This window comes from Corvus kubaryi, unplaced genomic scaffold, assembly GCF_017639235.1.
Source record: "Corvus kubaryi isolate FWS band 111438036 unplaced genomic scaffold, C.kubaryi_AGA036_p1.0 37341, whole genome shotgun sequence".
Taxonomy (NCBI): domain Eukaryota; kingdom Metazoa; phylum Chordata; class Aves; order Passeriformes; family Corvidae; genus Corvus; species Corvus kubaryi.
In genome coordinates, this window is record NW_024581112.1 from 2901855 (window position 1) to 2928587 (window position 26733).

A 26733-nucleotide genomic window follows, 5' to 3' on the forward strand; every position below is an offset into this window, starting at 1 on the left:
TATTCTGCAGAAATATTTTAAATTTGTAATTCTTTTGTATCTGTGCATAGACACATTTGTCTGCCACATTCTGTTGTACTTAACTAAGGATTATTTAGGAGATCAGTAAAAAATTGGCTGACTTGATCTATTCTCTTCCTACTTCTTTCAGTAATAGCTAAAAAAAAATTATATCCATGCTACCTAAGCGTATGCTCAGTTATAGGACCAGAACTGATCAATAGTTGAACTGAAAACTGCTGGGAAACTGCCTCACGGTTAGACACAGCACTTAATGCTTTTCCTTCAGCAACAAGTCTGCAGTGCCAAAGACCAGTTCTTGATACTGGAGAAGGGGCACCAAGAATATTGCTTATGTCTGTCCTATTACCAGAGAGTACCTCAAAGCTTCTTTGAGTGCAAATGATTTAATATTGATGTCCTGGCCAAAATTAAGCACAGTTGTTATTGCAGGTACTTCCCATCCTATCCTTTCATTCTGTTGGGTTTCAGCTAGCCAGAGCCTTCTTCCCCACAGTGGAGGGAACTTAGATTTTCTCTTTAGACCTTGTATCTGAACAGGAAAAACCCCAACCCGAACCAAAAAAAAAAACCCAAAACAATCAGGGAATCCCTCTGCATGGTTCTTTTACATGTGGCATTCCTATGCAAGTCCTCTGACAGAAGCAATGATCTGAAGGAGAGCGAACTCCTGGCTGCACCTCAGTTGTTACCTATTCCCACCTCACCTTCTCCTGTCCCTTTTTTCTTTGACTGTGGGGAAAGCACTGCTGTGTACATCTTGTGCAATGCACTGAAGTGACTCAGGTGAGCTGCCGGTCCTAAAGCAGCTTATGGCAACCTAGAAGGCCTGAAAAGGCCTGAGAACAACAATGTTTCAACCTTTTAATGAAAAGAAGGTAAACAATTACAAAGATGCACTGCAGTACAGCTGAGAAGCTTTGTTCTTCAGAAAAGTGATGCAAAAAATCTTTCTCCCTTTAGCCCTGCTCTTTCAAACTCTTCTTTGCCCAGCGTCGTGATTTATTTTACTTCCTCTTATATAACATGACAGAAGTGGAGATGACAGCCCAGCCCTAGAAACTGAAATTAGTTTCCTGAAAAACATGCCTCAACTGACTTACTATGATTATAAATCATGGAAATTCACTGATTACTGCAAATGAGGAAAATACAGTAAACTCCCACTGAAGGGATACAGTAGCTATAAACAGGCCAGCACAAGCAAATAAATGCACCCTGAGATAAGCGTTTTAAAGGCAATGGAGCAAGGAAGATATGAGAGGGACTAATCATTCACAGACAACAAACTATTTTATTTGGTCCATAATGAGGCATTTGAGGGTGTTTTAAAGTTTCAGATTGTCACTGAGTGAACTATTCTCCTATTAATCTGCTAGAGAATTGGTAAACAGCCACAAAAGGAGCAGCGCATGCCTGCGGCATTAGAGGGAAAATTGCCTACAGATTACAGTAAAACTATTTTCCAAAGGCTGGAAGAACACCTGAGAATACTACCTGTGCTGATAACACTATCTCTGCAAAGGAGAAAATGCTTAACAATTATCTACAACACCAAGAATGGCCACATTTTTCTGAGTGCCTCTATAAAAGCAGCCAGGGACCATGTTTATGAGATACAAAACAGCCAGGTAGAGAATTGCCAAAAGAAAAAAACCCAAAGTATTAATTTTACCTGAGGAATGTTTGGGAAAGGGAAAGAAATGGAAGCTTTCTACATTTTATGCAGGATTTTGTTTCTTTTTTATTTGGAACCTCAGCCCTCCTACATATCTTTCTCCATGCCCAGGCACTTTTAGGGGTGTGCCCCTTCGGGGAGGAGGTAGATTGTCACTGTTATGTGGGTCAGTATGTCACACTACATCAGACAGACTGGATTATCCACAAGGCATTTTAATGAGTCTGTATTTTGTTCTCTTTCCCTTGCACCATGTTGCAGAAGGTCTCTGCAAGCAAAAAACCTAGGGGGGGCAGGGAAAGAGTTCTCCTGAAAAGCACCCAAAAAATATTGCCTCTGACACACCAAGACTCACACAAGTGTTACAAACACACTGCACAGGGACTGCTCGAGGCCCAAGTAATGAAACTGGATTGTTGGAAGGGAACTCTTTCCGGACATATTACACTGGGGAGAGGGGGAATAGCAGGTTGTTTTTCCACAAAAAAATAATTGATGTCTGTGGACTTTGAGCAACCATTACTAAGACACTGTTTACCCAAAATATATTTTGGCTCATACCTTGTGCCTGAAGTATTTCAAAACAAGAAAGAATAAATTTTTGATGACAACAAAGACGTTAGAGTTAATATAGATTATATTTTAAGATTGGAACAAACAACAGAAAACACACAGATGGCAGAAACCTGATGTGCAGTTTAAAAGTCTCTGGATAGAAACACAAATTTAAAGAAATAACCCAGTTTTCCTCTAAGTGACTGAAGAAAGAATGCAGACAGATCCCCATGACTTACGGGTCAGTATATCTCCATCTGCACAGGAAGGAAGTATACAAAGATGTATGGGAATTGTAAATATGGGGCGTGGAAGAGTCTATACTGGGTGCTGAAACTGCTAATGCAAAAAAAAAAATAATGGTAATGTGAAGGAGTAGGAAAATATCAAACAGTGTATACAGGCATACTCAAAAGAGCCAGAGAGAATGGTGAAGAAATGTCTTTAATTGAGCTATCAGGCACTACTTGTACTTTAAGGTGTATTAGTCATGGCAGTCAAGTCAAATGCATTCAGGACCTTATCTATAAGTGATAAGAATGAGTAGAAAAAGAGTTTCCATTTGCATCTGGAGGCATGAAAATTCTTAAATGCTTTGATATATAAGAGAAGTATAGACAACACAGATCCCAAAGTTTTAGTGACATTTGTAAAAAAAAGAATAAGTAGACGCACCTTTCTAATACTTGTGAACTACTTTTTCCAGGTGCTGTTCAGTGGTTTAGTACTAGAAAAAAGACTTGGAAAACATGTGATGATACCCAATACTTTGTCTTTAGCTTTCAAATAGAGTCAAGGTTCAGCAAAAACAATAGTCTGATACTGTGTCGGAAAATATCCAAAGACACATCCAAAGTTTGAATATATCCCTTTGCTTGTGGATAAAAACAAAACAGACCACAAAATATTTTGGATTCTTGATGAGAGTATGTTCTTTCAGGTACAAAGAAAGGCAACTGAAACAATGGAGGAGTCAGAGAATCTGCTTTATGAGGGAAGACTGGAGAGACAGAAACTCTTCAATCTGAATTAAAAATGACAACAGGGGGAATAAAATTAAAGCTGATTAAATAATTCAGGTGGTGGATCCTAGGAATAGGGAAGACTCAGGCAAGACAGAGATTGGCTTAAAACAGATGGAAAAATACAACCTTATGTGGCAAGGAATGCTTGCTGTCAAACCTGCAGAAGCAGGTTCTGAGAAGGCTTAGACAACAATAGACCAGAGATCCAGAAACAGATGGGTAAAAGGGCCTAGGCAGGGATGTACCCTCTAACACACAGAACAGTCCTGAAGGCTGGAGCAATACCAAGGCCAGGGGCTGACTGCACAGAGTGACCAGTGTGTTCCCCAAAATTACCACTGCATTGCCACTGTTGGAGGTAGAGCCAGGGCAGGATGGGCCATAGGTCTGCCTGAGTGGGGCGTCTCCTGTGGTGTTAAAACTGGTTCTACTAACAACAGATAAATGCAATTAGGAAAACAACCAACACCTTTTATGTTTCTGTCTCTTTTTCTTCTCTTATTCTTTCCTCTGCTGTTTGTTGAAGTATCAGTTTTAGTATTAAAGAGTTACCATTATAAGCACTCCCAATGATTTCTTATCATGATTATCAAATAATCTTTGGAGTTATTAATGCGTATCAAATCCACCTCTTGTTCCCATTTTCCCCTGTGTGTGTTCCATCGTTCAAAACCACATCCTCTCACATGACAAAAGTGAGAAGAAGAGACACTAGACTGGAATAGCTTCCCATTATTTTTTTTCCTCTTTACCCAGAGACTTGCACTTCCAGAGAGATATTAGAGTGCAACTTCTCTCAGTCCTGAGGTGCAGCCAACTCAGAGGCAGACTGCTGCAAGTGTTTAGTAGTTCCCAACAGCACAAATCAGTAGATATGGACAGGAGGTTAAGAAGGATACTATGTTGCAATAAAATGAACAAACCCATTTCAAAGGTCTTGTACTTCTTCAAAGTAGTCGTGGAGAAGACAAGAAAATAGATGGACATATATAAAACACAAACATTGGAGAAGGGAATCAGAAAGAGTACTGGATGTGGGATAGAATTCCAGAGGGGAAAGAGGAATGAATCATTTGGCAGCCAACTTCTGCTGAAAATAGGGAAACTTGGGGCTCTGGAGCCCTTTAACCTGTGCCACATCTGGCAGCAGTTTGGTTTAAGGAAGATTTTCTTCATAATTTACCAATTAATCCTTGATGAGACCCTGGCAAGGCAGATGGCTTTTTAAGCTGTGGTATAGAAAAAGTTGTTCTGCAGTAAGAGCAACAATCCGTGAAGCTATTACACATTTCCCAACCCACCCTATGTTATTTTTTAGCAAGACTGCTTTTCTGTGTAATTCTTGCTTATCTTGTGACTCTTCCCCTCTTTTTTTTTCCCCTCCAGCAAACTAATTTTTTCAGTAAGACAAAATTCAGAATACAAGTTTCAAAACACTTCAGTTCTCAAGGCAAGGAATTAGAGAATGTGTGTTCCTAGCAAAATCAGAAAAAAAAGACTGGATTGTAGATTCTGTGGAAAAAAATATCAGTACAAACTGGTGTTTAAAAGGCGCAAATCCTTATTTCCTTAATGCAGACATATGCCATAAATACAAATCACTAAGATACCAATCTCTCCTCTGGTCCAAGACAGATGTACCTTTAACGTGCAAAAAGGAGGTTCCCTGTTCCTTATCTTTCTCCTTTAGCTGTTATGGCCATGTACACTTCTTACTTTCCAGTGAAAACTGCAGCCAGTAGAACTTCACAGCTTCCTGCTTTGACGATGTCAGTAGAGGAATTCAGGGAGATTTCCATTAAAAAATAATTGGAAGGTTTAATCATATTTGAATGCCACAAGTCATAATGATCCCTGAAGTGGCCACCTAAAAACAGAGACTAGACAAGAATAAGGGAATAAAGGTAGGTATTCATTCGAAAGGCCTTCAAAGGTACCCCCTGGGGAGCCAGAGGCTACTGCCAAGATGAACACCAAGATGGACAACAGGTCCTGAGTTCTTCAGACTTTTATAAGTTTGGTTCATTTGCATATCAGGGTTAATTCTCCAATTAAAGCTTCATTAAAATTAATGATGTAGTTTCCCCATGCTTGTCATCCCCTTTAGAGGCTTTTGATTTATACTTTTTGAGCCCAGGACAGTCTGAGTGCCCTTGAAGAGCAGGCCTGGAAAGGTTTTGTTATGTCTCCCTAGCACAAGAGAGCAGAAGTTAACAGGCTACAAGAAACTTCAGTTACACACTAAGCAGTACAGGATTTGAGAGATATGAAAGTTAAAACCTAAGGCATCAATAAATGCAAAACTTTTTATTTCATTGGAAAGACTGCTATTTTATAGTGTTGTAGTGTTTATTGTTAACTTTTTGTGAGAAGTTCGAGAGGCCTGGACTTATATAAAAGAACATGTCAGGACAGTTAGACATTGTACTCAGCATCACTCTCGTGAAGTCTAATAGCTGTTAGTCATATTTCTTTGTTTAGGATGTAAAAATAATTATTACTGCCTGATAGGCAGAACAATTATACCTGGAGCCAGTTCATGTTGCATGAGCCAATGCGGAGTTTAGGATTCCCTAAGCATTCTCTATATGGACTTTCCTGGTTAGCTGAAAGAATGTTCAAATAAAATATAACCATTTAATGAATTTTAGAAGAAATAAAAACATAGTGTCCTCTGATCATTGATCAAGGAGAGTTTTTAATGAGTCCAGTGGATAAGGCAAGCTGTCCCAGTATTCATACTGAGCAAATTAACTCCTGAAACTGGAAAATACAGCAAGCTCTGTTGAGGAGTTGGGATAACCTTGGCATGTTGCCGTGCTAACCCAGCTGTGATGGTCCTGTATCCAACCAGCAATCTCTGCCCTGCTTTGCTCAGCATGTAGATACCAGCTTGCTCAGGCTGAGCTCAAGATCCCTTCATCATGCTCCATTACACAGCTGGAAAGATGCCTCACACCTCTCCCATATAAAAAGAAGTTATGCTGTACCACTGGCCTTGTCAGAAGCTGAGAAAAAGCCATCTTCCTCATCATTTCCAGGCCTTTTAGAGCCCTGATAATCAGTCCACTGGGAGTTTCAATAACCTTGGCAGCTTATGGGCCAGAATGGATGAGTTGCTACTGAACTGCTTAAATCTCTGAAGGACCTGGGAGCAGCATACAAAGATTTGTGCCCTGTGTCTCTCTAGTAAGGGACACATCTATGCCTTTATATCTCTCTGTAACCCTCTCTAGGGGTCACGAGGAAGTCAGATGAATACATGCAAGCTCGTGTGTCACTCAGGTCTGATCTCTTCTCTTTGTCAGAGAACCAGAAGTCAGATAGTATGTGGGACAGACTCCAGCACTGGCAGCTGGTCACCTCCCAGCTTTTCCTTTCAATCCACAGACACATCAGAGCAATCAAACACATGAAGAGCAATTTCCTCCATTAAGAAATATGCAACACATTGATTTGTTTCCATGCTGGAACAATCCTTAGGATCCAGCCTAAAGTTAATGTGCATAGATTCCTTAAAGATCTTCATTTATACTTTCTCCCTCACACATTCCTGTTTCTGCCTGGCCCTGTGCAAGCCATGAAGACATGCACTGTGCAAGGTGAAACAGGGGCCAGAGTAGGGCAGTGACAATCAGAGCTGCACTTCCTGTCACAGCAAGTTATGAGATATGCAGATGGAACCTGTCAGACTCTGAAAGGTTGCAATCACAACAGAAATACTTTCTTTAAAGAAAAGGCATGAAAAATATTTTACACTTTCAGTTAAAACCAGGTCAAGTTAAATGCATTGGAGGGTTCTGCTTAGAATCTGTATTTCTCTGGACTTCTGCTTTCTGCTCCCCAGCTTGATTTGATCAGTCTTCAGATTCACCATTTAGATTACAGAAATGTTCAGTCAGGGCTGCACCAGAAACAGAAGATTCCAGGGGATTATAGAATAAAATTTATATTATACAGTAATACAATTTTATAATGTCTTTATCATTCAGTGCATTTAGAGAAGTTTGGAAGACTGACAGGCTTCAGGTTTCTTTTCTACTTGCTATTGAACAGAAAGTGGTACCAAGAACGTAATTTTAATTGCAACTATCCTTGTCTTGCAATTCAAAGAAAAGACAAAACTTCAGAAACCCAAAGTTCATTACTAAGTTTCCTCAGCAAAATTAGAAAACATGATTCCTATGAGTTAACATATATCAGCCATAAATATTAATGCCAATTCACTTTTAGTATTCATCTGCTTTATCTGTTTAGCCTTTGCTAAAATAATTTCTGTTCATGGTCATCCAGAAAGAGTTTTCACCACGGGCATACAGGCATTTTCCTAGCTTTTGGGATTCAGGGGTTGTGTTTGCCCTGAGGCTTTGGACATTTTCTATAGTTGCTGTGAGTGACTGCTGAAATTATGTGTTTGAGTAATTTCTTTGTGGAGTAACAAATTTATAATCCCTCTAAAAAGCTCCTTGCTTGTGATGCTTATACTCATTTGGGCTGACAGACTATTAAAGAAGAAGAGTTACTGATCTCAGATGAAATTTTTTCCTGTGAACTGTGCACTTCATTTTACCTTTTCCTCTCCATCAGCGACTGCACCCCAGAACAGTAGTTTGTCACCTTTATGTGGTTCATATGCGAATTGTTCTTTGGGGAGAAAGCAAAGCAAGGGGAAAGATAGAGAAGAATTAACCCCAGATCAATCACACTCATTTCTAAGGGGTTTGACATATGAGCCACAAACATTTCTGTCTGATGGGCTCCGTGCTGATCCAGTTCCTAGTGTCAGAGCAAGCTTCAAGCTTGCTGAGCTGGCTGCAGCTTGAGGCTCCCAGAACAAGCACAGGAGGGCTGTGGGGGTTTGCCACAAATACCTTTCCTGTGCCAGTGAGAGTCACGCAAGACTTTTGCGGACAGCTTCTACTGCACTCAGGGAAACCAGGAACAGCATATCAAAAGAAATAACACCAAATTCCTCTTATGCTATTTCTTTCCTCTTGAGGAAGGATATTTTTGAAGGGATTATTACTTTCCTCCTGTCTCTCCTGCAGACTCTATGTCTGCTTGACACATCTCCAGTCAAGGAGTTGCTTTGTTTTTTGAGGAGGCTTTTGCTTAGAGACTTCTGCAATTATTTTCAGTTTAGTTGAGATAGTACCTGCTATTCTAAAAGATCAATCAAAATACAATTGTGAAAAAAAAATCTCGGCATCCTAGAATGAGGTATGTTAGACTGTGGAATAGCCTCCTGGGGATGTGGTAGAAATGACTTTGCTTGCATCAGATAGAACTGCTGGAAACTAGAAACTATAGAGTAAAGAGCAACTTAGGATTTTTTTCCAGGGACTAAGTTGGGATTTAGCAGACATGGTAGGTCAATGCAGATAGTTTTGATTATTTTTTTTCTTCCCACCTCTAACTGTGTATAAACAAGGAAGGAACAATTTTATTTATTAAAAAATAAAAAGGTAAACTAAAAATCAAAAAACAAAACTCCACCGAAAATCACTTATTTTAGGGAATATATTTTTCCATTCTTTAATTGAAACTACTATTCACTGCATTTTTGCAACATGTTCAAAGCCACCATATACTACCTCTGTTGTGAATTAAGCCTTATTTGCTTTAAGGAAATATCTTCTTTGAAGTGAATATTCTCCAGACTTTAAGTAACATAACTTGCTTCACATTTCTGTAATTTCCCAAAATTGTGTTAAAGCACACATTCTCCTTCTGAGCTGGTAAGCATTAGCTCCTTGTCTGACTTAGCTTTTACTCGTCACCGTTTCTGCATCCACAAACTACATTAGATTTATTTTCCACAAGCAAAACCCATACTGCAAATTAATGCAACCCCATGGAACATGCCACAGCATCTGTCCATCCAAATTCACTCTGAGAATACTGTGTCCTTCTACCTCTTCATATAAATCACAATGAAACAAGAATTATGGAATATACCTGTAAACTTGGATACTCCTGTTAACTTGAAGGAAGTCACTTTTATGCTACTTTAAGTGTGGAAGTAATGTTAAATATCCATGGTACATGAGGAAAAGGCAGGCTTTACGAGTCTCTTTCATTTGCTGGGGTAAAATATAAATAAATATAAAATAAATCATATATTCATAATTTGAAGGTAAAGCTGGAGTAAAATTCTATTTAAATTCAAGTGGATACTTACAGAAATTATTTCATTCCTCTCCCTCTCATCTACACTGTTTGGTATATAAGAGAGAAAAATCAAAATGTGTCTTGGGAGGGACAAGTCCTTCCCTATCATTTTTTTTGTTCCATTGCAAATATACTACAGTCCTCTGAGCACTGTGGGACTGCCACAGCTGCAGTGTCTAGCATTTATCTGTGAAAAAATGGAAGTATTAGATGAATAAAGACATAGATGCATGCCTGTACAGAACTTGTGTCTGTAACACAGTGAACTAAACCAAGATTTTTCAAATACAGATGACAACGGCTAGCTGCGTAAAAAGATTTACATCTGATTTTATAGCTGATTTCAGACTGTGCTTGTCTTTAATCTCAGGTGGAAGGGTATTGGAGCCTCTGGGAAATAAAACAAATAAATATGAGAGAGAGCAGATATTTAAGTGCTTAGCTCTGGGCCTGTAAATATAACCGGAACAGAACAGCTGGGATACCTGAATTTGTTCTTTTAAGAGTTGGCTAAAAAGGAGATCTCTTTGCTCTTCCCATTGATTCAATTTCAAGAACATATCATTGCATGAATTTATTTTTGGGATAATCAGTGACTGTCATGAATATGTGTAATGAACTTACAGACCCTTGGGATGAATTTAAGGAGGCCTGGATCATTCCCAACAGTGCAACCTTCAATAACTGATCCCCTGTACATCTGGGACTGAAAAACCTGCACGAGTGGTAGGTCAAATTCCCCATTCCCTATCTAAGGATAATTTTAAGGTTTTTAATCACTCTTTTTAAGCCTGAGCTTCACATTTGTTTTGCTTTCAAGCTCCCAACTGTATCTGGTCTCCCTGTGGGCTTTTGGTTTTTATTTTCATTTGGTTTCAACAGATGTTATTTACTGCTATTTCACTCTGCTTTGGAGAGGATTTATCATTGAGATGTATTTTCATTTTAGTGCACAAATACATTAAATCCAGGCATGAAGCCTGACCAAAACAGCTGGAAAGTGACACTGAAATTAAGGCTACAGTCCTGCTTCTCTAATCTGCTGAGCAGTTTATATAAATGCAGTTTAAATAAAATGAGTCTGCAAACAGAAAAGCTTAAAGGATATTAAATCCTGGCTTTATAAATTATGGTCAAGCTAGCAGGAACCACCCCATAGCGTGTAATCTTTCTCTTTCATGTAACAAGGTTACCTCACAAGGTTTTTGGAGTAAACTTGATTAAAGCCAGTGAAAAGAAAATGCAAAAGGGGAAGGGTAACAGATTTCATTTCAGAAATCAAGTATATTTATGTCTATCTACCTATCTATGGGCTAGAGGTATGTCTCTCTAATCTTAGTGGGAGAAAGCTTAATTTCTTTTTTTTTTTTCCTAGGATATTTACACTCAGGCACGCAATCATGGTGAGCAGAGAGAAGAAGGTGGGGATGAGTGGACACTTCCCTTTTCCTGGTAGAGAAGAGTTCACTGAATAATAAAGGTTTTTAAAAGGACAGAATATGCTACACATGTTGGCAACGAGTTTTGTCAGTGTTCCTAACATTTCTATACAGATGTAATCCATGCATTTAATAAAATATTGATATCTACTTCCACAGTTCTATTGTGCATCAAAAATCTTAATGTGATCTAAATTAAACACTTCTGCAATGGGTTGGAGACTGCATGCCATTTCTTGCCCTGGTGGAAAAGCTTTGTGCCATCCCATCTGCTGTTCCAAATGCCAAACTTCAGAAATATCACTAAATGGGAGGTCTGTTGTAGAGAAGTACTTGCAATTTTATTTGAGATTCTGTTTAGCCTGGTAAAACATCCCCCTATCTGTTTGTATCACTGAGCTGTTGCTGAGCTACAGGCCCAAGTCTAATCTCAGATTGATGAAATGCATCCAACATGACATTTGACTGAAACTGCTCATAAATAATAATACTACTACTTTACATTTATATAACCCTTTTCAGCAAGAGCTTTTCCAAAAGCCTTTTTGACCTCCAATTTATCTATTGTGACTCTCAGTGAATTAGAGACAAGCGTGATGCTCTCTACTCCACCACCACATACAACGTGGCAATAGCTGTGAGACAAATTACATTTGTGATGAGAATTGAGTCATCTTAGCTACGTGATGCTCAATAATCCATCCCAGCAGAGATCACCTGTACCATTATCAGTGTCTCAGTGGTTCAGACAGCTGTCAACTGTATAAAAAGCTCCCTGCCCGATAAGTATTGGCCCTTTCTTCCAAATCTGGCATCTCTAACCTTCACAGACTTTAGCTTGACAATATTTACTCCAGAAAAAAAAAAGATACTTTTAAGTGTAGGATTTTACAATTCACTGTTTAGTAAAATTGGAAGTTTAATGAATTCTAAAAAAATAGGTTCCTGGAATTATTCTGAATTTAATGTGCTTGTGCCTCAATCCTAACCAAAAAAATATGGAAACATTAAAATTTACCACCATGACACTGTCACATCAAAAAGGTTGTGTAGGTCATATCAAAACAGGGCTTTGTTCTGCTTGTAGTCAGGATTTTTTTCCACTTTGCCTTATGAGAATGTATTTTCAAAGGCATCTAGGCATCAAACAACGGAGATAGGGATTTTCAGATTCATGTGCTGTGTCTATTGCAGCTTGAAGCCTAAATCCCATGAATAAAATTGCCTTGGATAAATCATGAGGGCTGGCTTTAGCAATTTGCCAAAGCACAGCACCTATCTACATATCTAAGAAACTCACTGTAAGATGTTCTCTACCTGTTCCTGCTGAGAGCAGAGGTACAGCTCCTATTGCCTTCCAAAGGCACTTTTCTTCGGTGTAAAACTTCCTTTTTTGATTAATAGAGCGTAGGTTTTGTATATCATTTTCAGTTACTTAAGTTACTTCAAAATATCTTTATGGCTCAAAGACTTTGCCAAAGACAGCTGATGACAAATGTTACAATAACAATGGAATACATGGTAATAGAAAGAGAATACACCAACTTGGAATTTGAAACTCTTAGCTGCTATACAAGAGATCCAACCATAAATTTCTGTTCTCACCTCACAGTGGGAGAGCTTGGAGATTTAGCTATTTTGGTGTGATTTTTTTTATCATTTGGTTATATTTTAAAGTTTTAAAGATGCTTCTTGTTAATCCATTATAGCTCTATTCCCAAGATAATTCCCATAAATGCATTATATATTACCTTGTTCTTGCAAAAAGGCCAATGTGATCAGCAATTATCAAAAGTAAACAGGATGTTGATTTTATCATACATTATACATTGAATCAATAGTGCGAGAAACAAGTCTAATGAACCAGTGATTTTCTCTGCATACTGTAGCCTGTTCTGTCCTTTTTTGCTTTTCTCACCTGCTGATACCCTTGTCCCCAAACCCAAAACATTTCCCATTTCTTTTTGGTGTCTGCATATCACCACTGGAAAACTCAGACATGCTATACAAGGCCAGCAGTTTGCAAATCTGTATTTAAACTAAAGCCTCAGGTAGAATTAAAAACCTTGCAGTGTTCCAGCACTAACAGCAGACATCCCATAAACTCACAGTCAAGTTAAATGCATTCTATATACAATCTGGTATCTGATAACCCTTTGGTTTCAGTTTGCTAAGTCAGTGACTGACCATGTAAGCTAAGTGTGAGCTACTCATTTCTACCTTCCTTACTTATGAAGTAATCATGGAAAAATGTGATTGAGAGCAGCCCTGAGGAGAAGGGCTTGGGGGTGCTGGTGGATGAGAAGCTCAACATGAGCCAGCAATGTGCGCTCACAACCCAGAAAGCCAAACATATCCTGGGCTGCATCCAAAGCCGGGGACAGCAGGACAAGGGAGCATATTCTGTCCCTCTGCTCTGCTCTTGAAACCCCACCAGGAGAAACGCCTCCAGCTCTGGCATCCCGACCCAAGAAAGTCATGGATCTGCTGGAGTGGGTGTAGAGGAGACCACAAAGATCATCACAGGGCTGGAGCAGCTCTCCTATGAAGACAGGCTGAGAGAGCTGGGGTTGTTCAGGCTGGAGAAAAGAAGATTAAGGAGACCTCAGAGCCCCTTCCAGTACCTGAAGAAGACCTACAAGAGAGCTGGAGAGGGACTTTTTTTTTACAAGGGCATGTAGTGACAGGACAAGACAGAATGGCTTCAAACTGAAAGAGAATAAATTTAGATTAGGTATTAGAAAGAAATTCTTTAGTATGCAAGTGGGGAGACACTGTAACAGGTTGGTCAGGGAAGCTGTGGATGCCCCATCCCAGGAAATGTTCAAGTCCCTGTTGGATGGGGCTTGGTCTAGTGTAAGCCGTCCCTGCCCATGGCAAGTGATTTGGAAACTAGATGATCTTTAAGGTCCTTTCCAACATAAACCATTCCATGATTCTATGAGGAAAAAAGCACTTTCTAATAAAAAATTGTTCATACCTCTGTTCAAGCTAGAAGGAATTTTGATAGTTCTGATTTTATGGACTGTAGACTAAGGTAGCCGAATTATGTTGATTTTCTTACAGAGGATAGAAATAAAGAGAAGTGAAAGCAGATGGATCTGCCCTAGCAGTGAACCATTGGATACAATACTTTGCTTCAGTGAGTATCCAAATGATTTTCAGGTAGTTTGGCGCATAGGTAATTTATGTGCTTCGTTCTCTGCCTGCTATTTAGAAGCTGTTTCTCAAGAAGGGATTGCTCTCTGAACTGTTCACCTTTGCATGCACTATTTCGTTCTTAACTCTTCTAATATTCTTCTTAAGGTTAACTTAGTGAAGTGAATTCAATATACTTTTTTGTTGCACTCAGAGGCTCTGCATGTGGCTGGGTCAAACCCAAAACCTGCAAGGGTGCTCCTAGGTGACTGCTTGCTTAATGACTGCATGTATCACGCCACAGAGGCTGTCCCAGTCATGAGATGTTTGCCATCACTAAACAGAAGCAACATGGTCCCTGCAAAGGGCAGTGCTGCCAAGTATCTTGTACTTTGACCAAATATAAAGATTCTTCTTTAGGCACCTCAAATACAAAAACTGGCTCTTTGACATAGCACATTTAATTTAATATTTTGGAGTATAAAACAGAAGTCTAAAGCACAAATTGCCATCTCAGGTAAGCTGTATGTAAAAACTCTGTGCTAAAAAACGCAGCTCAGGTACCCCATTTTCCTGACCCCACAAACAGATTGATAAGCAGCCCTTTTTTCTACAAAGATTCTTCTACAAAGTCCTCATTGAGACATTGAAAAACCTGTCAACATATTTAACAGTTCTCCCTTTCCTTGGCGAGGATGCTTAGGATAGAGAAGCAATACTATTCTTGTTGACAGATACAAAAACTTTAGAGGAGGCACTTGGAAAAACAAAGACTATATCCACAGCAGTACCTTGGTACCCAGAAATCATAATGTTGAGCTAAATATCCAGTATCTCAAACAATTCAGGAAAGTGTAAAATACACGTGCTTCAGTGCCTACAACAATCCAAGGAAAAAAAACCCAAACAAAATAAAACCCACCCTCAAATAGTTAAGCAATCCAAATGTGTGTAAAAATGGAATTATTATAAGGAATTTCCAGGTATCACCAGCATATTTATCTCGGTTAAGCTACAAATATACACAAACTCGTATCTTTGGAGAACCCCAAATCTTTTAGAGTCAGCTGAATAGCTACACAAGAGCTGACGCAAGTAGATTTACAGAAGAGGATAAATCTTGGCAAAACACTGCATAGTAGTTCAATTATCTGGCTTCAGGGAAATCTAATTTAATTGCTGGAATGCAATCACTTCCGATAAGTTTTGATACGAGCATCATTTATTGTCGGGAAATATATCTTCACCAGATGTTCTTCTACAACAGCTAAATAAAATCGATAGTCACCCACTTCAAATAGCAAACTATTTGTTGCTACTACAATTTGGAAGCCATCTAGCCAGAGGTCAGCAACTTATTTTATCATGAAAAATAAAGATTATAGCTTCTTTTAAAAAAACTCCATCCCCTAGTATTTATTATTGCAGAGTTCATTATCTGTATGCACAGTTTTTCCTTGCTCAGTACTTCATTACTCTGCGGCCCACTTCCTACAGACTACTCTGCTGTGCCATTTCCTGGAGGATGAAATGAAGCCCAGCATCTCATCTCATCTCATCAATGTTTGAATGAACTGTTCCAAAATTTGATGTTTAAGGATATTGGGAAACTGCTGTATCGGGTTGACCCTGATTGAATGCCAGGTACCCACCAAAGCCTCTCTGTCACTCCCCCCCTGCAAATGGACAAGGGAGAGAAAATGTAACAAAGAGATCATGAATTGAGATAAGGATCGGGAGAGATCACTCACCAAATACTGTTGTGGGCAAAGCAGACTTAAATTAGAGATATTAATTGAATTTATTAATAACAAAATCAGAGCAGGATAATGAGAAGAAAACCAGACCTTAAAACCGCCTTCTCTCCACCCTCCCTCCTACCTCTTACCTCCTACCCCTAACAACTCAGAGAGATGGAAATGGGGGTTATGGTCAGTTCATCACCCGTGGCTTCTCCCACTGGTCAGGCAGAGGAGTCCTTCCCCAGCTTTAAAGTGGGGTCCCTCCCGTGGGAGACCGTTCTCCATGAACTTCTCCAACATGATTACATTCCATGGGCAACAGTCCTCCCCGAACTGCTGCAATGTGGGTCACTCTTCCACGGGGTGCAATCCTTCAGGCACAGCCTGCTCCAGGTTGGGTCCCCCACACGGTCACAAGTCCTACCAGGAAACCTGCTCCGCTGTGGGTTCCTCTCTTCACAGGCCTGCAGGTCCCTGCCAGGACCCTGTTCTGGCCTGGGGCTCCCACGCGGTCACAGCCTCCTCTAGGCATGCACCTGCTCTGGCCTGGGTCTCCTCCATGGGCTGCAGGTGGATCTCTGCATCCCTGTGCATCTCCGTGGGCTGCAGGGCACAGCTGCCTCACCATGGTCTGCACCACGGCCTGCAGGAGAATCCCAGCTCTGGTGCCTGGAGCACCTCCTGTCCCTCCTTCTCCACCAGCCTTGGGATCTGCAGAGTTGTTCCTCTCACATATTCTCATTTTGCTCTTTCCTGGTCACAGTTACTTCTGTGCAACAACTTTCTTTTCTTCCTTTGCGATCTGTTATCACAGAGGTGTTGCCACCACTTCTAATCGGCCCAGCCTTGGCCAGTGGCAAGTCTGACTCAGCCAGCAGGGACTGGCTCTGCTGGACATGCAAGAAGCTTCTGGCAGCTTGTCACAGAAGCCACCCCTGTAGCCCCACCACTACCAAAACCCAGGCCATGCAAACCCAATACACTCTAACATTTGAACAGTTCTGTAAATGCAGCTGAACATATTTTTTCCATTGATCTAGTTGTGCAAACACACCTCGAAGACAAACAATGTACAGCTCCTGAAGTCTTCTGACTCTGCAGGCTTGTGAGATGAGGTATAACTAGAACTCATGCAGACACCCTATGGTGGATGCCAAATGAGGCAGGTAGGACATCCGCTCTTATGCACTTGCATGTTTTAATATTCTCTGTTATTTAAGCAAATAAGTACTTAGGGGTTCTGACTTGCATGGTGACATTCGGCGTGTACAAGGGCAAGAAATGCAATACAGTCCCACTACTGGAGTCATTTCTACTCTACAATTCATAGACAAATTCTATCACAAGTAATTTGTACTTATGAAATTCCATAATAGACCCAAGTGGTTTTTTAAGATATTAAGGCTATCTAGTGCAATCACACTGTAATGAATGTATCTATTGTTAGCATTAGCACTGACAATTTAAAACTGGAATAAATTTTTGTTACCTAGGGAAATTTACATATGCAAATTTAAGCAGCAAAAATTCCCAACCTATCAATATTGAAGATTTCTTGTTTTTTATGGTAAAACACCCTTAAAATAATTAACCTTTTGTAGGGGCACGGTTTAGCAGATGTGCTGTTTTGGAAATAGACCTTGAACCTTTGTAAACCTGTCAAATTTGCAAATAGATGAGAACAAACCCTAGGTAATTGAGATGAGGTAATAAAGTACATAGTCTTTAACTAATTGTAGATGTAATGCCTAAAGACCATGTGAAATAACTTCTGTTATGCCAGGTATTAATATAAATTAGCTCAGCTGTGAGAATGGTCTCTTCTTAAAAGCTGAATAGATTTGCCATGACACGGCTTTAAAAACTTTTGGAGTTGCTCTGTGGATAATGATGAATATTGAATTAATTTGCATAGCATTAAACTACATGAAAACATTTGACTCCTAGTTGTATTCCCTGTTTTATTGCCACCAAACTTCATACATAACTCATGTATCTTCAGCTGACATATCAGAACACACACCGTAACCATCCTTTTCCTGAATAGTCCCTGGCTTATCAGGAGAGAAGGACTGGACTCTGCAAGTGAAATTTTCCAAAATTTTATTTAATAAACCCAAGAGAATCTCTGTGAATATGACACCCATTCTTTGTCCAAGGATTCATAAAAACCTATTACCTCCAAACAAGAATGTGCTGTTGGGAGTGGAAGCAAGGAAGTCTAGAACTGGTGGATTTCCACACCTCCAATTCTGATGCACAGTGATGACTACTAGAAAATAGACACCTTTCAATGCTTTCAACAAATCTATTCTCGTCACAGTTTAAGAAAAAGCCTGGGCTGTCTTGCATATAAGTGTGTAGAAGCACCTGATACTCTTGACTACAATACAGTCTTCTCATAGACAGAAGAAAATTTCATTTGTCTCCCAAAGGGTTTCCTGATCACAGCCATCAACACCATTTGATCTGACAGCAGACAAAAACTCTCTTCAGAACAAAATACTTTACCTACAGACAGCTATTCCTGAGCCACAGACACATGAGCTCACTTCTGGTCTCTAGAGAAATGGAGAGTTGCATGCAGAGAACCATGGTAAGCACAATACTTCTACACAAATACAGGAGAATATAGGGCAATTCCAACCCTGTGCTTCTGTGGCTTACAATAATCTTACTCCAGTTCCTATTTCCCTTTACAGGAGGGACCTATGGAGCATCCAGATGAAACTAAGGAGGTGTGGGAAAGCAGGGAAGATACAGGGTGCAAGGCTGTGAATCCCACCTACAAGAAATCCCACAAAGCAAGATGGGAACAGGAAATAATAAATCCACTTCTCAAAAAGGGTGCTGGCTGCTGTTGCCTGTAATTCTCCAAGCTGGTGGAGAGATTCATGAGCTCCAGTGAGACCCACTACCTGCACAAGCCAATTTATCTCTGGCTGCAGTTCAACCCAACTTTAAAAGCTCCCAGGCCCTCAATAGCACTATGTCCTGAACTGGAGCTTCTCAAGTGCTTTATTCTATCCCACATTATAGAAGATTTCTCCTTAAGAATATTTCCAGGACAAATCCTGCTTTTCTTTATCATGTCTGAACCTGTAGCAGCAAAAATAACAAATATGGATCGGGGAAGCTCTGCAAAAGCATCTCTCAAGTTGTTTGGGGTTTGTCATCACCAGAATGAAACTAAGACAGGTTGCTGACAAAAGTTTCTCTTTCAGGAAACCTCTTACCTTACCCTGTGTTAACAGAGACAGTTAGATTAGCAGGGAGCATTAATCGATCCCCACTAGTACTACAAACGCAATTCCCTGAAAGGCAAGACATAGCTTCTGGATAAGATTTTGCACAGCTAGCATAGAGTGCAGTGAAAGAGGTACAAAAACATGTAAGGATTTTGTCTGACTGCAAAATGAGCCTTACCTCAGCTACTTTGACTGGATATCAGTTAACAAGAACATCCTTTCCCTTTAGATTTTCACCCAAGGACATGTTTGGTTTTGTGGCTTTTATAATGGACTTGAGATAGTTGCCTACTTTGTAGTTTTTATACCTTTAAAATCCTAATTATTTTTTGCAGCATCAATAGCCAAAATACAAAGGATTCAATAAAAACTGCCACAAGAGCCCGTGGAGGAGCCACAGTGAACAATGATTTGGCAAACTTCTCCTCTACCAATTTCCTCAAGATAAGTCACTGGGATTTTACCCAACTGCCTAAGACACTCAAAGGCTCTTTAGACCAGTCTTTTACCAGAAGGCATCCAAAATAAGTTACATAAATTTTCTGCTTGGTGCTAGATCTAACCTGAAAGCAAAATTTGTTTCCAATTTCTGATTGCTGAAAATAGCTACAATTAAAAGATAAACAATCAGAGGAATAAGAGTAGGGTTAGTGTGGCAGGGTATTATCACCCCTCTCCCACCACAGGTGGCCAGTGCAGATAGGAGAGATAACCCAGACGGGCAAGGCCCAGCGGGTATTGTGTCCTGGTGCCAAAAGGTCTGCCAGTTTAACAGATGTGGGAAGAGATAAAAAACCATTGGTGACCTAGAGGCCTGTTTTACACTATAAAAGTAATACAGATTATCACAGAGGCAGAAGTCTCTTACACACTCCTTGGAAACATGTGAGACGATTTCTCCCTGGAGCTTGGATGCAGCTTCAGGTCACTTTCCTGGGAACTGAGAGAGAGGAATTTTTGATGTGTACTCCATCAAGATTGGATGGTAAGAAACATTGGATCCTAAGTTATACTATTTCTTAGCTAGATGTAAATTTAATGGTACCTTTAACTTCATGTGTAATACTAATAATTCCTTTTTTGTCTTATTCCTGTGTACTAATAGTCTGGTTTAAGTCTTATGTCTGTTAGCTTTGTGTCTATTAAATAAATAATTCATTCTATAATAGACTGAATCAGCCATTATTAAAGAACGTGTGAATAAGAGTGGATCTTGGGGTGCTGGACACCTCAACAACGCCAGAGGCCTGGGCAAGAGGCAAGAGATGATTTAAACCTACACCATCCATTCATAACAGTTAGTTTTGGTTGACTGATTTTGTTTTGTTTCTTAAACAGAAAGACAAAACTGAATAGTCTTCACAAGTAATCCAGTAAAACTGAGAATGTCTATGGATACGATGACACTTGAAAATTGTTTTCTTAGTACATCTTTATAGGGGTGATTTAGAATATCAACTCATTCGAGATTACCACATATTGTTTTCTTTTTTAATTGCTAACACCTAAGTCTTTAGAAATGACGATTTCTTTAACGTTTGTAGACACAAGCCTATTAAGAATGATCTTTAAACTATTGTGTTAACCACATTGGCCTTTTGCCTCCTGATTTTCAATTATGCTCTCAACATATCAGAAAAACCTCTTACAGCACAGAACTGGTTCCAGCAAGTACTGGAACCCATCTTTAACAGAATGAGTTTTCACCATTATTCCTGTCAATGCTAAACAAACAAACACTATCTGGGGTCAACAGGCAGACCTGTAAACCAGAGGATCTTGGCTTGTGATGTACAAACTACCCGCTATTTGCAAAACAGCAGAAAGTATTTAAAAGGGCTGAGAAGAAGGCGGAGAGCACAGTGGAAGAAGAAATATTTCTACCCATTAAATGAAGGAAAGAATTTAAAAGGAGAGAAAATACAAGTACTGGATGACTATTTAAAATTTGGTCTCTAATTTTTATCTGACTGAATGTAAGTGTGCCAAGGCATGTACACCACAGTCTACAGTAAGAACAGTTAATTATTCAATCTTGCGTGAGTGCAAGTGCAACCTTGACCTTGTGAGGTTTTTCTGCAGGACTTATCTATTCAGGCAGCATAATCTTTATTATTGCTGAAGGCTTTAATATTTTCACATTGCTTTGATAACCAGTGGAGTGTAAAACCACAGGTATTCCATGAAGCTCTTTGTAGAGTCCCTTTTCAAAACAGAATAACTCTAAGTTACCTTGGAAAGCTGTGTTTTGTAATTTAAGACATCACAAATATCTAAATGCACATTGGCCCACACACACAAAAAACCCCAACTAAGACTGGTGTTTGCTTTTAGCCTAGTTTGATCAAACTCAGTTGTGAGTATGTGTGTATTTTTATCTGCCTCTCTCATCCAACTAAGTAACTCTTAAGCCAATTTCAGCAACATTGAAGAGAGAGTAAAGGTCTTTGAAATAGGTCTCAATATTCTGGATGTCAAATTTTCTGCAAAATCACTGGATACAGGTAGCTAGGTAGAGATGAAAGGCCATCCCTTGCCTGAACTGAGTTACACTGTGACCTCAATTCATACTAAGCCTCAGGGTATTTACAGAGGCTAGAGAACTGCTGAGTGTCCCAACACGAGAAAAGTTTCTGTCTGCAGACATATTTTTATTAACTGTGACACAAGAATGCTACCCCGGGACTCCAAACCACTGAGAACCAGACCTTGGTACTGCCACTGCCCAAGAAAATGCTTTTCCAGTTCTCTTCAGAAGTGTTAGTCACCTGAATGAGTGATAAAATCTCCCTAGAGAAGATCCCTTTCTCTGCCATAGAAAACCACTGTCTTATCACAGTACAAGTACTGTTTTGGTCCTGAATCCAAAGTCTGAGAACTTAAGTAGGATGTCACGTCTCATACAAGGAGGCTGAAAATCATGGATACTGGTGTTCATGTTCATGCATTGCACTTTCAGCTGCTTGGTGCTTGTGGAAAGGAACTAAGATAAATTTAACAGCTTTTCTTATTTTTCTTTTTTCTCTCAAACTTTTTATTATAAAGACAGCTAAGGAACACTTTAAGCCCAGCACAGATTAGAGCTGCTCAAACTCATACCCAGCTGCCAGTAGTACCAGCTGCAATACAGACATATAACCCTCCTTCTCCCAGCAATGCCCTCCACACCAAGAGTTAAACATGAATAACTTATTGACTTTAAGAAACCTAGCTAATTCAAAGTCTTTAGGCTATTTCTTACTCTTACAGAAACAGAAGACAAAAGTGCCTTGATTTTTTAACAAGTGCAGGTTTTGATTTTTTTTTTTTTTTGTACTTCCTAACCTTCCTGGCTAGTTAAGCAAAATACAGCACAAAATAGAGCTTGCAAAAAGACAGGAGACATATGATGTTCTCAGAGGGGGGAGTTGCTGCAGAGCTGCTTGCAGAGGATATTGGATGTTTGAAAAGAGAAAAGGATTTTAGTAGAGGATTTTATTACCTACTGTGTTTTCCTTATCTCTGACTATACTTGCACTGTTTTTAGAACTTGCTCTGCCTTCTATGCTACAGCTCAGATGCTGACATGAGTAGGGAAACTATGCAGAGCTAAATCAGTCATTTGTTGTCTAACATTCCTTGGGATATAGAGGTCCCCTTCCTTTTTTCAGAATATAAGAGCTACCGCTTGAATGAGCTATCTCAACAATTTTTCCAATCTTTTTTATTTTTATCAGTCATTTTCAAGTCTTCTGGAATATACTGCTTCATTTAATACCTTGTCAATGATCTGGATGAGGAGACTGAGTGCACTCTCAGGCATTTTGCAGCCAACACCAAGCTGGGTAGGATTTTTTATCTGATTTGAGGGTAGGAAGTCTCCCCAAAGGGATTTGGACAGGCTGGATCAATGAGCTGAGGTATGAGGTTCGCAAAGTTTAAGTGCTGGGTCCTCCACTTGGGTCACAGCACCCCCCAGCAATTCTACAGATTTTGGAAAGAACAGAAAGCAGCCCAATGGAAAAGGACCTGAGAGTCCTGGCTGACAGTGGATGAACATGAGCCAGCATGTGCCCAGGTGGGCAAGAAGTCCAACGGCATCCTGGCCTGTGTCAGAATGTGCCCAGCAGGACCACGGAAAAGTGTGGTGAGGCCACACCTTGAACCCTGTGTCCAGCTCGGGGCCCCTCTCTACAAGAAAGACATTGAGGTGCTGGAGCAAGTCCAGAGAAGGGCAATGGAACTGGGGAAGGTTCTGGAGCACAAGTCCTGTGAGGAGGGGCTGAGGGAGATGGGGGTGTTTAGCCTGGAGAAAAGGAGGCTGAAGGGGGACCTTATCACTCTCTATAACTGCCTGAAAGGAGGGTGTAGCCAAATGGGGGTTGGTCTCCTCTCAAGTAAGAAGTAATAGGACAAGAGGAAAGACATGCCTCAGGTTGTACCACAAGGATTAGAATGGATACTGGAAAAAGTCAAGCATTCGAACAGGCTGCCCAGGGAAGTGGTTGAATCACCATCCCCAGAGGTTTTCAGAAGATGCGTAGTCATGGTGCTTTGGGGCAGGGTTTAGTGGTGAACTTCACAGGGCTGGCTTAACAGTTGGGCTTTATGATCTTAAGGGTCTTTTCCAACCAAAATATTTTTATGATTACCAGCCAAAGAACCAGCCACAAATGCCTCACTATACATGTGTGTAACATAAGAGCACCTTGAGTTTTTCTCAAGGTACAAAATTGCAAAATTGATCTTGCACTCTACTATGATCCTTTGACCCACAGTCCATCCCCAGTTTCCCCCTATAGTCTTAGCATAAAAATCTACAAGGGAACTACAGGTCTAACTGCAGATGTGCCCTGTGTAACAGAAGTAGCAATGCCATTATGAAACTGTTACCACTGGCAGCATTTGTCACTTCCATGACACCAAAGGAGGTAAAAAAAATCTGAAGAAATAATATTTCCATACTATCAAAAAGCACGTGATCTATTCTATTGTCCGCACTTTGCCTTCCTTCCCTGGGGACATTACGTATAAGCAATCATAGATTTTAACTACCACTGAACAAGGGTGTTAAGCATTAGTCTCTGAACATCCTACCTGTGCTGGTTGCCTTTTGCTGTTTGTACTTTCTCATCACTCTTATGCTGCCAGTGTTTAATAATGTTCAGTGAAATCCAGAGATACCAGTCAGCAGTGCTCAACTGCACTGAGCATAGCGAGTGATTAACTCAGCGCGCTGATCTTTTGGTAATGGAAGCTGTGTGAAAACTTAGGTAATTTGTTTATGGAAACATGTTGACTTGGCAGTATGTGATTACAGCACTTGCTAGTGCTCAACAACAAAGAACCTCTGCCCACAAGTAACATCAGAGAAGTAATTAAAAGAAAGAAAACAACTGATTCGTTTTGGTCAAAATGGAACTTTTGGGATATTACTGCAATAAGAATCAGGGAGCCAAACAATCAATAGTGCTAATAAAATATTTTCGAAAGCTTCTGAGTAAGACAGTTTTAACCCCTTCTGACTGGACATCACCCTTGGGAAATTTAACTGGCTCTGGACAGCTGCCTAATGTTTACATGAAGTTTAACCCTCCTGGCTTCAATCAGAATTTCTATCAGTACTCCTTATTTGGGCTGTTTTTTTAAATTTAGACTCACAAATTACAGCCTTTCCCTAATTACGATTTTTTTTCCTCACTGCAAAATTTTCCTCCAAAGCCAATTCCCTTTGAGAGTCTAGTTCTTCCTTCAGCTCTGTGGGAGGAGCAAGGGTAACAAGGACAGACTCAGTTTACTAAAGAAGGAATAGCTTATTCTTCCATTCCCACCTCAAATTCTTCATGCTTCTCTTGATATATATTAGTCACATGGACAGGAGGAGGAAAAAGTAAGGATGAAGGGTAACATTTGGAAGCTGGTAATTAACGAGGAATTTATCATGCATTATAAAGTAATGTGTCATATGGCTAGCTATCACTTTTAAAAACTTGCCTACAAACTGAAAGAACAATGATAAAAACTGTGATTAGTGTTAAATGCTTATATTCTGCACACTGGGAGAGAAGGATTTCATCACACTAGAATTAAAAAATAAGCCGTAGAATTCAGCAGTTAGATTTGTTAATTTTGAAAGGTACTATTGCAAAGTGGGGAAGTAAAAAAATCTAGTCGAGGGTTGAAGTTTTGCCCTCTATTTAACAAACGACCAAGATACCTCACATCAGCTTGCAAACCTATTTGGAACTAAGTGAAGGATGTACTCCAATTTCGCTGTGGGACTCACCATGACTTGGCAGGAGGCCAGAAGGAGGTTCTCCAGGAAAGTGTGGGTCTTGAGTACACATTCATCCTAAAATAAGTCAGGCAAACAATAACATCATCATTTTTTTCACATCTTTTATATACTTCCTAATGAAAGACTCTCTAAGAACATAAAAGGCTAAATTAGAACATGTCTTAAAAAATGTTTTAATTTAATTACATAGGAAAAACAGAAGTCTCAACTCAAGGATAAGGCTGGTCATGATGTGAACTCCCCTATTCTTTGCCAAGTTATTGAAGCTTTACCCCTACAGACAGAGGTAGAAAAGCCATCATATCACTCCACATCCCTTGTTGGATCATTACCAGAGCAGACTGAGTCTGGAACAGAGGTATAGGAGCAAGTTACCTGACTGCAGAGATACACAGAAGAAGAAGGGAGCAACAGAGCTTCAGGCTTTTCAGATAAAAGGACCATAATCAGAGAGGCAAACTTATGAAGGCTTATCTGAATTTCTAATTTGGAACTGGTGGCTTTATTTGGTTGTTGAGGCTGGGGAATCTGTGAGTTCAGGACAGAAAATTCTCTACATCTGTGCCCTGCTTCTGGATTGGGAAACTGATTAGTGGGCTTGAAAGACAGCTAAGGCTATCACAGAGGCAGAATAAAAATAAAGTAAGCTACTTAGGAGTTTTTATCTTCCAAAAAGGCAGGACAAATAACAGAGCTTCACCACACAACAGAAGGCCTTTCACAGTGAAATATTGTCAGCTCATTTCTGTGGCAGTGTGAACACAAACTGCAGGGTGTGGAACAAGTTGCAGTAAGCTGGTGAAAAAGGCAATTAGCAGGAGCAGAAAACTCCAGGCTATTTCCCTTCTTCCCACACATTATTTTAAGAAAGCACCACTGCATGACACATAACTCCCCTTGCTACCTACTTTAATCTATACTCAAGGAACATTAAGCAGGTAAGGCAGGGTAATGCTGATCACCCAGCAGAAACTAAGTAAAGATGAACAGGGAAGATCCATTCATTCTCTCTTTCAAAAAAGAGCTAGAGGATGTCAGAGCAAACTAGCAGGTGTCAAGTTCAAAACAGGTATTGTTTGTCATGTAATGCCCAGGGAATCTTCCTGGCACAGAATGTTACTGATAAAAAAAAAAAAAGAAGATAAAAAATTACCTGTGTTCACAAAGTAATTTGGCCAAAAAAGAAGAGGGAAAATAGTAGGATCCCTCATTTTTATCACATTAATGACACTTAGAAAACTCAGTTTTGTAGAGCTGAACTAAATTATTATAAATTACTATCTTAGCCAAAAAACCTAGAAAAAACATTGCAGAAATAATGTTGGCAAACCTGCAGAAAAAATATTAGATGCTTGTAAAATGAGAAGATGGTTTTGTTCACTAATATGTGAAATGCAGTACTGCATACTGACTTGTCTTTTGTGTTATTTAGGCTTTGT